The sequence below is a fragment of the Peromyscus californicus genome, unplaced genomic scaffold, assembly GCF_007827085.1.
Source record: "Peromyscus californicus insignis strain IS unplaced genomic scaffold, ASM782708v3 Scaffold_18__1_contigs__length_77618521, whole genome shotgun sequence".
In the NCBI taxonomy this organism is placed as follows: domain Eukaryota; kingdom Metazoa; phylum Chordata; class Mammalia; order Rodentia; family Cricetidae; genus Peromyscus; species Peromyscus californicus.
The window spans coordinates 40,299,582-40,313,345 of NW_026294480.1; the positions used below are offsets into that span (position 1 = coordinate 40,299,582).

Genomic DNA, 13,764 nt, shown 5'->3' on the forward strand with positions numbered 1-13,764 from the left:
ATGGATGTCAAGAAGGCCACTGACTACAGTGTATTAATTACTTTTTGTTGTTATGATCAATACCAGACAAGACACAGCTTAGAGAGGAAAGCTTCATTTGGCTTCTAGTTTGAGGATACACTGTATGCGAGGGAAGCTCGGGGCAGAAGCAGCCCTTGGGTGTGGCAGCAGGAATGTGAGGCTGCTTGCTCATATCTAGACAAACTGGGAAACAGAGAAAGGAATTCTACACTAGCTGGCTTTCTCCTTTCCCCACTGTGCTCAGTCCAGGACCACTGTCCATGGAATGGTGCCACCCACTTTCAGTGTGGGTCATATTCCCTCAGTTAATCCTCTCTGAAAATGCCCTTAGAGACACACCCAAAGGTATGCCTGAGTCATACCCTAAATATTACTTAATCCAAACAAGTTGACCTTGAAGATTATCCATCACACAGAATTTAGGGGTGCACATTAGCAGGTGGAGTACTAGGGAATCAATGCAATGAAAATATTCAGTATAGTAGTGCTGTGATAGGTTCAAGACAACATGCATGACCAAATTCTGGAGAATGAAGCCCAATGGAAATTCTGTACTCAAGCTAATAATAATTGGTAGCAATATTCATTTATTAATTAGAACAAATGCTCTTTACTAATGCAAGATCTCTACAACAAAGGGAACTGGGAAGGGATGTGGTGGGTTGAAATTGCACTATATGTACAGTCTCTGTACTTCTTAGTTTTTGTGTGGATCAAAGGTTCTCAAAAATTTGTTTTTAAAAAGAGCATCTTCATACCCCAGGCCTGCTTTGTCGGAATCTATTGTTAGTGCCAGAAACACCTAGTTATATCATTGTCCTTAATGTTTTAGCTCATAATTGAGAACACACAGCCATCATGCTAAGCAACAGTCTGAGAGTGCTCACATGGTCCAGTACATGGAACTGGGACGGGATGAGACGCCACAACCTCTACGAGAGAAGAAGGCATCACCAAGTTGAGAAGGCACATTTAACCCTTCACTTACACTACTTTGGAAGGAGGGGATTAGGACTTGCCTGATTGTGGGTGACAACAGAGAAGATGGGAGTAATGACTGAGTCGTGGAGGAGACTCACAGAAGCAGAAGCAGATGAGACTTCTTAAGAGGTGGACATGTCCTCAGGAACTTTCCAGACTTTGCAGTGTCTTTGAAAATGAGATTCTTTCCAGCTACGATTCTGAGCCTCGCTGCCTCCTTCTGAGACACTGCTCTCACTCCAGTGTGTCTCTAAGTAGAGTCTCCTGATGAAGGAAACACATCCCTAAACCCTTAAGAGTCATTGCAGTGGGAATGTCAATCCTATTTTTCTTCATGTGACAAGTATCACGTTTTGGAGTTATGGGTGAGTGAAGGCATCACGGTGTGTACTTGCATGCCAGTTCTGTCACTCAGAATACCTCAAGTTCAAGGAAGGAACAGCTCTTGTATAAGTTGGGGAGAAGATGGGAAGATGGATGGATTCCAAGTAGACACCGAGTGAGACTCGGAGGTGCACTGTTTATCTGTTCTCTCCAACAAAAAGCAATCGCCAGCCAACAGGTTCTTTTTAATACTAGTCTAGACGAGGTTTTGCAATGTTGCAGGTTCTTAATTGCAGTAATTACTGCCTGGGAACAATTAAGCAGTCACTACCAAACATTTCTATTGGGTGAATCTAGTGTCCTATTAATAAACAGTCATGAAGTTATCTCTCTCTGGAAAAACCTCCCCGGCTGGTTCCATACTACAGAAATCTCAAGCCGGGTTTGTTCCCACACATTCAGAGTCCGTGGAGCAGCTGTGTCTGCCTGAGCCAGAAATGGTCGCCGTTCCTCTGAGAGCCCAGAGGCAGGTTCTGCAGCTGCCTGCTACTGTGACTGTGTTCTTGTTACTAATTAAAGGTAGTAGCTGTGAATTCAGTGTGAGAGACAATAAGCACCCATCACTTATGCACAGATGACCTGGATTTGCCTTCCGCAAATCCTGCTTCCCTCAGCCGGGCTCCTTGCAAATTAAATCTTTTCTCAAGGGAAGCAATTTCTAATCTTTAGATCAAAGCCAAATCTGAAAGATAGCTTTTTTTTCCGAATCATAAATTTCATATTCTAAATTACCATTTTATCTACAACCACCTACTCCAGCGTTCTAGCTGGGGTGAAGTCGCTTTTTGTTTCCCTGTTCATTTTCGTGCTGGATTTATTATTTCAGGGGAGTCTCTGGTAAGCCTCATTCTCTTTTATGTATCCATATTATGGAAACATAGGATGATAAAGCCCGCTGTCAGTCAAAGTGCTCTCTGTTCTCAGTGTCGCTGAGTCAGTCCAGGCCTGAGAGGAAGCTTGAAGGAGGCTGTTAAATCTATTCATAGATGCGGTGATGTTCCAGCCACAGTGAGAGGTTGCAAATGACGCATGCATACACCAGCAGTGACATGGGAGGAGGAAGAGGAGGAGGCTGCTGAGGAGGCGGGAGAGCAGAAGGGGGGGTTGATACAGGATCAGAGAACCGTAGGAAAAACTTGATACCAACCGAACCATGTCTCTGCAAAGACACAATTACAAAGACTTGCGTAGACTGCATCAGCGGAGTTGGCTGCCCTGACACATGTTCCCCATGCCCTTTGTCTGAACTGTCATATGGATTAGTGGCCTGGAATATACTCCTTGCATGCATGTTCGAACACTGCTGTATGTCGGCTCCAGGACACCTGCAGTATTACTAAAAGGTTGCCAAGGACTGGTGGAAATGTGGAAAAGAGAGGATGGCCCATAGGGAAGATGGAAATGGGAAGAAAGTCCTCAGTCCATGCTACTTGGACAGAAGACCCTGGTTCTAGGTCAGAAGAGAAATAATACAGTTCGGTGCTTGAAAGAGATTGTAGCAGACTACACTTTAGAGAATTGTTAAAGAATTGGGGGTGGGGGGGAAGGTTGGAAATCAAACATATTGTTGCTGGTAGATGAAAGATTACCATGGAAATTTTAGGGTTCTTTGTTATGTAAGACTAACTCACACTGATGAGTGAATATGCATGAGATTATTCATAGATCTTAGACAAATGAAAATCCTCTTTCTATTATTCCTACCTATTAACAAATTAACAAGAATTTATTGAAAAACCTACTAACGTCAGGGTGTTAGGTATTGTATATAAATACCAATAGTTCTTGTTCTATTATGACTCCAAGAGTGCTAGGAGGGCCTGGGGAGAAATGTAGGCCAAGCAGATAATGGAAAGTGTTGTTTCTCCAAGGTAAGAGCTGTTGGGTATCCCTCACTGAGATTCTGTCCACCATGCCAGGAGAAGCTTTAACAACTAACAAAAGGTAACGTGACAGAAAGGCCTTAATCAAGCTGGGTTTTAGTGGTGTCTCTCATCATCAGGGTACATTCAGGGAACCAAATATCCTCATTGGGGAATCAGATTAGATTTGATGGCCTCTAATGTCTCCACCGAATCCAAAAGTTATAGCTTTCTATGTTAAGGTTCTTTTATTATTTAACTGTTTTATACATTTACACAAATTACACCTTTAGTCATTTCCCTTCTTCAAGTCCCTCACATTCCACCGTCGACCCTTCTTCTCAAGTCAATCTCTTCTGTCCATGTCTTACTTTGTGTAGGGCCCATGGAGTTTAATAAGTCACTTGTTTGAGGATGGGTAAAAGATTAATTCTAAAATGAGTAATAATAGTTTTAAAACTTCAGTAAACTGCTGCAGGTAATGTGACACTTTAGAGGGTTACTTACTGTTTCTGGATCTAGCTGAACCCTGGTCCTGCTCTCCTCTCTATGTACCAAGTGTCCTCCTATGTCTGGACCAACTGAAGGAGCATCTACCTCCTCATCCCTCTAGCTTATATAAGAAAAGCCATGGGGAGAGCGGGGAGGTAGAACACAAAGTGACAGGTTCTCCATCAGCACCGCCGTTACGCTCTAATGCTGTATAGAACAATGGTTTTGTTGTGGCTTCCACACATACACAATGTGTTGCAGTCACATCCAATCCTTCCCTCCTTTGCCAAAGCAGACCCCTTCTTTACACTGTCTTTTAAGCTAGTTACATCCTGTGAAAGAAAATGTCATTTTATCTTTCTAAGCCTAGTTTATTTTACTTAATACTATCAGTTCCTTTTTTTCTGAAGAATGCCATGATTTTATTCTTTCTGGAAACTTATTACTACTCTATTGAGTATATCAGATTGGAAGAAGAAAAAGGATTTATTTACATTTGATTTTATGTGCAGGATGGGTATTTGTTTGGTTGGTTTGGTTTTGGGGGTTTTGTTTCCTTTGGCTGCATGGGTGGCGGGGCACCCATGTGTACCTGGTTGCTAAGGAGTCCAGAAACAGGCATCAGGTCCCCTGGAACTGGAGTTCCAGATGGCTGTGAGCTAGGAACGGAACCCAAGTTCTCAGTGAGAGTAGAAAGTGCTCTTAACTGCTGAGCCATCTCCAAAACCTTTCTCTAACTTTTTGTAGCTTTAGAACAGTGTACTTCAGTGAGCTTTGGCATCCTCATATGCATAAACGTATTTGCTCTGATGAGGACTCAATAAGGCTCAAAAGTAAATTCCATCCAGCTGTTTATTACTCTAACTGTAAAGCAAATAAGATATCTCCATTGTTGAAAAGTAAAAAGGTGAATACCTTATGACATGTTAAAGTTACATAATTATATTTTGCTGCCCATTGATCAAACTTTCTGTTAAAGTTTGTTCAATGTAAGTTCAAAGTAAGTAGTTGTGTATGATGTGTGGTATCTTTTGAGCTGATGTCTAAAGAATATTCTTTTTGGACTTTATTTGGGGAAACATGTGCCAACTTCATAACTAATGATCCAGTTAGTTTATTGAATATTAACTCCTTAAAATTTAAATAAGATCTTAATTCTATTTTTAGTTTATTTTTATGTTTTGAATTAAATACGTAGTATTACACATGTCTGTAGGATTAAATGTATTGTTCACAGGTGCTGTATACTGTGAAATGTTCAAATCAGGGTAAACAGGTCTCATATTTGTGGTGCTTATTTCAATTAATTTATATGCATTTAATTTGCATATTTATTTATAAATTTAGTGGACTTTATTAGGAATAATTACATAAAACTACCCTTTAAGGCTGGGAGATGGCTCAGTCATTTAGAGTACTTGTTATTGTTCAGGATGAACCCAGGATCCCTTCCCAGCACCAACACAGATTTCACAACTATCTGTTATTCCAGTCTTGGGGTATTCAAACTCTCTCTTTTGGCCTCCATAAGTACTGAACACAAGGGGTACACATATACACATGTAGGTAAAATATCCTTCAAAGGGAAGGAAAAAGCTCAATTTTAAAAATGTAAATATGAAACCAGTGCTATAAATAACTGCCTGCTAAAACATCACTAATATGTCATTTTTTCAGATGGGCACATTGAACCCTGAGCAGGAGAGGATATATCTGGATGTAAACTAAAGGGCTTCCGAAGACATGCTCCCCTAGCTCCCTCATGCCTCCCTGGCAGACCTTCCCCTCTGAAGAAAACTCCCGCAACACAACAGCATTTCAGATCATCAAAGTGTCTCCAAGTGCCCTGCAAGAGAGCCTCTTGCCAGAGAAGGTGAACCCCATAGCTCAGCTACCACCGTGTGAGGAGTTCCAACATGAGAAGTCCACAAGCAATTTGTCAGTGTTTTCTTCCCTTTGTTTTTCCAAGTCCAAAAAATTAACAGGGAGGGAAGTGTCATCAGATTATGGAGGCCCTGTCTGTCTGTGTGCCTTGGGTGATTCCCTCCTCCCCCATCTGGAATACACAACGCCAGTCTGTTTCAAAGCACCCCAGCCACAAACAAGAAATAAACCATCACAGTCAGGGGAATATTTGCAACAGATATTCAATCCATCTTGATTTAAAAAATTCTCATAAAAACTCCATTGTTTGTTCCAATCGACTTCTGAGAGCTCATGCTGGCAGGGTCAGAATTTTGGATGCTAGGGAACAGTATTGTATTTATCAAAAGCTCAGCCAGGATGGAGAATCTGATGCACATTTGCAATTGAACCCACTGTGGAGACTTGAGTCAGAGCTCCAAGGCCTTTGGATCTTTTTACCCTTGGCTTCCTCAGAAAGCATTTGTTATGTGACTAGATGGAGACAACAGAGGGCATTGCTTATGCCTAGGAGCTGTATGGAAATGGAGCGTGGAGACAGACAGCTCCCAGGCCCTGCCTGTCCCGGTGTTGAGTGATGACCATTTCAGTCGCCCCTTCCCTTGTTTGTCACAGTATGTGAAGGTATGTCACTTGGGAAGCTCCAGAACTGAACCGGCAATGTAGCCAGAGCAGAAAGCTGAGGAGGGGTATGGGACATGAGAAGTGCAAATCTTCACTATGGGAGGCTCCCCAAGACAGTGACCTACAGATCAGACTCAGAGAGCTGGGCTAGGGAACCTCAGGAACACAGTGAGCTGGGAGAAGACTAAAATGTATTAATAGCAACTCCAAAGGCTGTGTCAATGTTAAAGCTCTGCTTAATTCTGTCATGAACAGTGTGTCTGTTCTAAAGGAGGACCCAGGGCCAGTGAGCTGAAAGACATCTTTATCCAACCCACAAACACCTGCTCTGTGCTGGGAACTGTGTACAGAAACAAAGCAGGATAGCAAAGCAGGACCAGCAAGCCTCCCCAGGTGCCTCTGCTCATCCATGCCAGTTTCCATAGCCTTATCTTGGCATGAGGCCTGCTTGAGAGCACCAGCCCTTTCCCCAGGTCCTTTAGGCCATTCCATTTGCTTCAAGCCTGAGCTTGGATGGATCAGCTTAGTAGTAAGAGCTATGAGAAAGCCCCGTGAATGCAGTCCTCTTCTACAGTCTGCACAGATCCAAGGAGGGCTTCTTGTGCTCCTAGAAAACACAAAAACACACAAATATCTAATATATATATATATATATATATAAACTTAGTTTATGTCTCTCTGGGTCTGAAGCAGATTCTGGATAATTTGTGCTAGGAGATGTTCTGGTAAAAGAAATGATACCTTGCTGCATGGCTAATAAAATGTATCATCTGTCAGCATTGAAGAGCCCTTTTTAATCCTTAATTATTATCATTAGGCACAAGTGTAAGTGCTCTGGAATTTCATCTTGGGGTGGGGCTCTGTGAACTGATCTTAACTTCCCCAAAGGGCTCTCTGAGAGCAGGAAGCCTGCTCCTGGAGATCAACACATCACCACCACCACTCCTTTGAGTGGAGTTATTTGGGATTGTTTTAGTGACAACTGGTTGGATGACAAAACTATGTAAATTCTGTGGTTAGAACCACTGATAGTCTCCTGGTTACATTGTTTTTGCTAGATGACTTCCCAACTGAGGTCATATAGTCGTCTTTCCAAAACTTGCAAAAGGGATTCTCAAAATTCTCCTAAGCTACCAAGCATCATTCACAGGCACAAAATACAAACCCTTTGAAATGGAATCTTTAACTTGTTGCATAATCTCCTCATTAGCAAAATAAACCAAAACTGAAACAAGTGCCATTGCTAATGGTACCCTTCTGCTTCTGCCCACCTTTGTGACCATCCCATGGGTGTACAGGGCTCCTGCCATCTGGTTAAGTCTGGGGTGGTTGCTGTGAGAGTTTCAGAAAAATTAGGAGCCTTTTCAGAGCCTTTTATAATCCAAAGATGGAGTGTCCTCTGGAGAGATATGACAAATAGTTCACAAACACCAAGCTTCTGCCAGACAGATTTGGGTTTCAAGTCTTTCTCTCCCACTTTCGGGCTGTTGGAATCAGAATCCCAAATTTCATCTCTCGATCTGACATTTCATCATCTGCAAACTGAGAGTGTTGATAACTCCTTTCAGAAGTAGTCATGACTGGGAAGGAAAAGGACATTCACTGAGCACAGAAAATATTACCAAAGACCATGCTAATGATGGGCGAATAGTGGTAAGAGATGGGATAGAATAGTTATAAGCAAAACTATGTCATGTGTATCTGATAGAAATAGATAGAAATAGAGGGAACCCTGCGGGGTTAAAATAATAAAAAAAAATCTTTTAGAGTATAGAAGAACCTAATCTAATTTTAAAATTAAATGTAGGATTCAGTTAGGGGAGGGTAACATGTAGACATTTCAAGTGGACATTTTAACCATGCATAGTAGAAACATTCAGTCTGCTCTGTGACTTGCTGTAGTATTCCATTAAAGGAGTCTTATTTAAATATATTACTTCACCAAGTGATTAATGAGATCCCAAGAGCGCCCTTTGAGAGACATCCATTGGATAGGCATCCATGTTTAGTTTCTCAGCAACATCTCGTAATTGTTTGATTCTATTATACTTCAGAGGGAACACCCTTGGATGTTGCAAATGATACAATTTAATCCTGAAGGTTAAAGATAGAATTAACTTCGTTAATCCATTGACCTAAAGTAAAGAGTCTATCCTGGATTATCAGGGGAGACTCCATAGAATCACAATCCTGAAGTATGGAAAAGGAATGCAAGCAGATAGATGGCAAATTAAGATGGCCGACCTTGAAAGAGAAGGAAGGGTTCTTGAGTCAATGAATGCAGGCAGTCTGTAGAACTAAAAAGACAAAGAAATTGCTTCCATCCAAGAAGAGGCCAATAGCATCTTGGCTTCTACCCAACGTGAGTATACTGAACAAATGAATTCTAGAATTGTAAAATAATGCATTTGAGTTCCTTTAGTACATCCACATTTGCTGATTGTACATAGCAGTAGTGGATACTAACACAAAAAGCCTTTCATTGATGCCAACAATCCACACTTCTATGTTTAAACTTTTGTCCTCATATGTTAACTTCAAGAGTGTTCTCAGACTGTGAAGCATTTGTTTCTGTTCTATGTTTAAGTTTTTGCTCTTATATTTAAATTTCAAGAGCTTTCTCATACTGTGAAGCATTTGTTTCTCTCTTTAAGTTGTACAATAGTCAGATGACAATGGGATCTTTAACTCTCTATGAAGAAAATGACTCTCATCCTAGAATTCTACAGAGGTTTAGGACTTTGTAGCGGTGAAGATGGCAGGGGAGAGGGAGGAGAAGTGTAATACAGATCAGCGCTTTGTGTAAATGCCTCTCTCTCAGTGTGAGTTGCTCTATTTATCAAGATTGCATTCCATCTATCGTGTTTTGTTGTTTGTGTTTTATTTCATATTATATAAACCACCCTGCTTCCAATGGCATCACATTATGAGGTACATTGTTTCCATTTGCTCCATGGTTGGTGATGGTATTAATGTGTCCCATAGAGTTTCCCATCATTTACACCAGTCACTAGTGTTTCTCTTCTTTTAGAGATGTTTGAGGCAGAGTCTTGCTTCATGGCCCTGGATGGTCTATTTTTACTTTCTTAGCAAATAATTAATGGGACAACAGTTTGATTCCATGTAACTATATTGCTGATGGTTAACATTCAGGTTACTACTCATCTGTTGTTGACTTTTGACTCAATCAATGATAACTGGTTCTAACTGTGCCTTTCTCTTTGTGTTGGTAACTGGAGTTCTATGTAATACTTCTCTCCCATTTTGACTGAGTAATTTATTTCTAATTTCAACATATTTGTTCCTATTTTTCACAATGATTTTATGGTGTTGCCATCTTATTTTGCTGCTCAAATCTTTTAAGGGAGTAGCATGCTTATTTTCCTGCTTGCTGTTGAAGTGGAATGTCATATCTTCTCCTGAACCTTTCTTGCCTTTTCCCAAAGTAAGGTCACTGTCAAAACCTGAGATTTCTTCCTCAGAATAGACAAGGCATCACTGAGCTTTCTAGAACATATGTAACATTTCATTTGCTTTTCACTTTGACCCACATTTCTTGGATTGTTTTGTTGGTGTTATTGATGATGTTGTTGTTATTGTTGTTACAAAGGAAGTCAACAGTTAAGTTTCAAATAATCACTTGGACAAGAAAAGTCTGTGTCCCAGCAACCCTCTGGTCCTGATGAGGCCTTCAACTTCTGTGGTACCTTGTCCCCATCATCAGCCTCATCCCTGGTTCACATTTATTAGGGCAGTGGTTCTCAATCTTCCTAATGCTGCTACTCTTTAATACAGTTCCTCATGTTGTGGTGACCACCAACCATAAAATTTTCATTGTTACTTCATAATTGTAATTTTGCTACTGTTAGGAATTGTAATATAAATATCTGATTTGCAGAATATCTGATATGCAATACCCATGGGGTCTCAACTCAGGTTGAGAACAGCTGCATAAAAGGATGGTTTCTATTCTCACCACTTTGTAACCTCCGGGTGAACTTGGGAAGGAAAAAGCCTGCATCATTATCATCATTAAACTCTAAGAAAAACTAGCTTCACCTTCCACTGTGAGTGAGGGTGCTACATATCACATTACAACTGTTGAAAAAAATGAACTGTTGAATACTTTTGAATTCACCCCAGATCCACTGCTGGCAGAGTTGTTGCAAGATCTTGTGACTTAGCTCATTAATGAATCTCTTCATGCATCAAGGCACCACACTTCAAAACCCTGGTAACTAAATGTCAAAAGAATCTGTTTCCTTTGCTATTTTGTGTCTATTGTTTTATGCATTTCAATACATAGTTTAGGGGAAAGGTCTAATGCTTCTTCAGAATACAAAGATAATTGGGACACAACACACAGAGCTCTCACATTAAAGCATGATTTAGCTTCCTCCATCCCAGACTGCTATATCCTAAATAGGAACTCTTTGACTTTTGTTCTAGAAAAACATAGTCAAATTAGGGTACCTGACATTCATTGTTCAAATTTTAATTACATATTCAAAAGAAAATCATGCCCATATTCTGAACCTTGAGCACCATTCCTGCTTCTTTTTCCATGAGTAGAGAAAATAATAACCATGTTCACAACACAAATTCTAAGATCTGTTTTGTGCTCTCTCTTTATCCAAGGTTGCATCCTCTTATACAGAGTTTTTAAAAGTCTGTAAGTTAGATGATGGGCTAAACAGATGAGAATGGGAATTCCTGCCTTTCACTTACTAACTCAGGAGAGCTGGAGAATTATTAAAAAATATAAAACTGAATCAACCCTCAATTTTCTCACTCATATAAGAATCACAATAAAAGCTGTATCCTTCTATCACATGGCAAATTGAATCACTGATCAATGAGATCACTTACTGTAAACGTTCAGCACATTATGTGGCCTGTAATTGGTGACTACTTAGTATCTTCCTGAAAAGTTTACTTTCACGTTAAATAAACATGTAATAACTTAGTCAAGTGTACCCGGGGGTAGCCACCAACTTTGAAAGAATAATGACCAAATAATATTGCCATGCCATCTTCCCATATTCATTTTTTCTATTCCTCCTGTGGGTTTTGAGCACTGCTAAGAAGTGGATAGAGGACCATTTTACTTCTGTTTCTAGTTGGTTTCATCGTTTTGAGTGATGAAGGTCATTTATCTGGTCAAGAGCAATAAAGTGTAAGTGTGTTTCTTGCTTTTCTGCCTTGCCATGCTGTCAATTTGATGGAATGCCAAAAGCTTCTGTGATGATTTACTTGATGTGGGCAGATTAATAGATACACGGAACACTCATTTCCACTCCGAGTTCAGAGGAATCCATGTCTCCGATCTGATCCTTTATTGATTTCATAGACTTAGGCAGCTTTGAGGCCAGCCTTTCACGGTGCTGATGACAAGGCTAGGGCCATGTCAAGTACAGAGCAATCATCTCTACACGCATTGCCAGGGACAATACATCCAACTGAGTAGGATATTTAAAAAAAAAAAAAAACAACAACAAAACAAAAACCTGAGGGTCTGCCAAAAAAAGGGCCACCCTTCCAATATGCCGTTTATGAAATAGGTACTGAAAAATGATCTGAGAGGCATTTATAAGTGGATATTGTCCCTCTATTTAATAGAAACAGTATCGTCTGCCAAGAACAGAGCTCAGGAACCTTAAAGTTGGGGCGATAAAGACATTAAAGCTGCAGCAGCTATAAAAGGGACAGGATTTATTTCTCAATAAATAAGGAATTGAGCATCCTTCCTGTTTTCCACTGTGCCCAAAGCTCTTGTTCGATTGGTGCAGGACTGTACAGACACTGCACTACTGAAGCTTCTCTTCATGTTGTGTCAACTTTTGATGAGTCCTCAATCACAGCAGGACACACAGGTGCTGCTCCTTTGTAGGTTGGGATGGCAGAAGAGAAATGCAGTGAAATAAGTTCAAGAATTTGCATCTGAAACGGGAACTGGAGTTCTAAAAGAGAAGAAGAAGCAACGCCCCCACAGTAAATACACAGATCAATGAGAGAGGTTCTGGGATTATTCCAACAGAGACTCATGGTTAAGACAAGAATAAAAGGTTAATAGACACTTCAAGGTCCTTCTTGTTTGAATGTCTAAGATTCAGTAAATAAACGTCAGAGAGAAGGTACTGTAGCTTAACATATGCAGCAGTTTTATCTGCACTGTGCTGACATTTTCTACTCTCATCTGGTACATTCTGTAAACTCTAGATAAATTATTATCTTGCAGTCGTAGCCAAAGGAATAAGCAGCTCGCTGTGGTATCACTATAATCACCGTAGGAGTGTTACATGATCAGTGTGTTGCCTCTCCAGCATTTTCTCAAATACTCTCTGCATTTGTGTGATCAGAGCCTTCCCTTGGCGGGGGAGAGACAGCCTCTGACAATGGCTTTCAGGCAGCCCTTCAGCCCCCAAATGAGCAGAAGGAAATCAAGTTGAGGAAATGAGTGAGACCAATAGCTTCAAGCGGGGAAATGGAAAGGAATTCAACTGACCAAATCCGAGCCCAAACACACGTCCACAGGCCACACAGGATCCTTAGACGTGGCTGGTGATGTTCTTTTCGATGGGGTCTTTCTGTGTTATCTAAACTGACCTCGGACTCCTGGCCTCTGGAGGCCCTCTTATCCTAGACTTCCAAGTGGTTGTGGCTCCAGGTGCATGCTATTGCACTCAGCCGAAGATTGGAGATTTTGAAGAACTCTAAATGATATTCCGTTACAGCTGACTCCAGTAAATCCTCTCTCACTTGTTTAATGCCTATATCTCCTGAATCTGAGCCCTGAGTCTATAAAAAATGGTGACGATCACTAATCCAGTTAGCGACAACATGAAAGGAGATGAGTTGAAGATCAAGTGTACCTTTGTAGCAAGTGGCAATAATAATAAATAAAAAGATAAATGTAGACCTTTATGCTTCCTGGAGAAATTTGTTCCCTAATACCTCTTTGGTGTTGTTTGCCAAGTCTTTGGCACCATTATGACTCATGCTAACACGGTGGTTCTCGATCTTTTTTTTCTATGCTGTGAAGTCCACACTGAGGAGAGACTTCTTGACTTCTATCTTAGCCCTCCCACTGTGTGAATTTGTATAAATTATTTAACCCCTTAAAGCTTCAGCTCCCACATGTGTAAAATGACCATATTGAGATATCTGTTTCATGAGCTAATCTCTTTGAGTAGGTTACTACAGTACTGTGTTATTTTGTCAACATCAAATAAAATGTTTGCTATTCCTAAAAGGGTTGCTATATTAGTAATTATGCTATAAAAATGAACAGTAGTAAGTGAGGCATGGTGGTGCAAACCTGTAACCCCAGAACTTTAGAGAAGGAGGCAGAAGGATCAGTTCAAGGGCAGCCTATGAACACATTTTCCATGAAAACAAAATAAAAAATAAAGGGAAAGAAAAACAGACAAATTCACAGGAGGAATCACTGTTGAAATAACCATTTAGTCTGGAATGT

At 40.5% G+C, this 13,764-nt stretch overlaps 1 long non-coding RNA gene across 1 annotated transcript; it reads left to right on the forward strand.

The window, feature by feature from the left end:
• The first annotated feature begins 678 nt into the window (after positions 1-678).
• Positions 679-13,205, forward strand: LOC128113523 (uncharacterized). The gene is made up of 2 exons (XR_008219521.1): positions 679-2,223; positions 5,418-13,205. It is a non-coding gene; the product is annotated as an uncharacterized LOC128113523 (long non-coding RNA).
• The last annotated feature ends 559 nt before the right edge of the window (positions 13,206-13,764 follow it).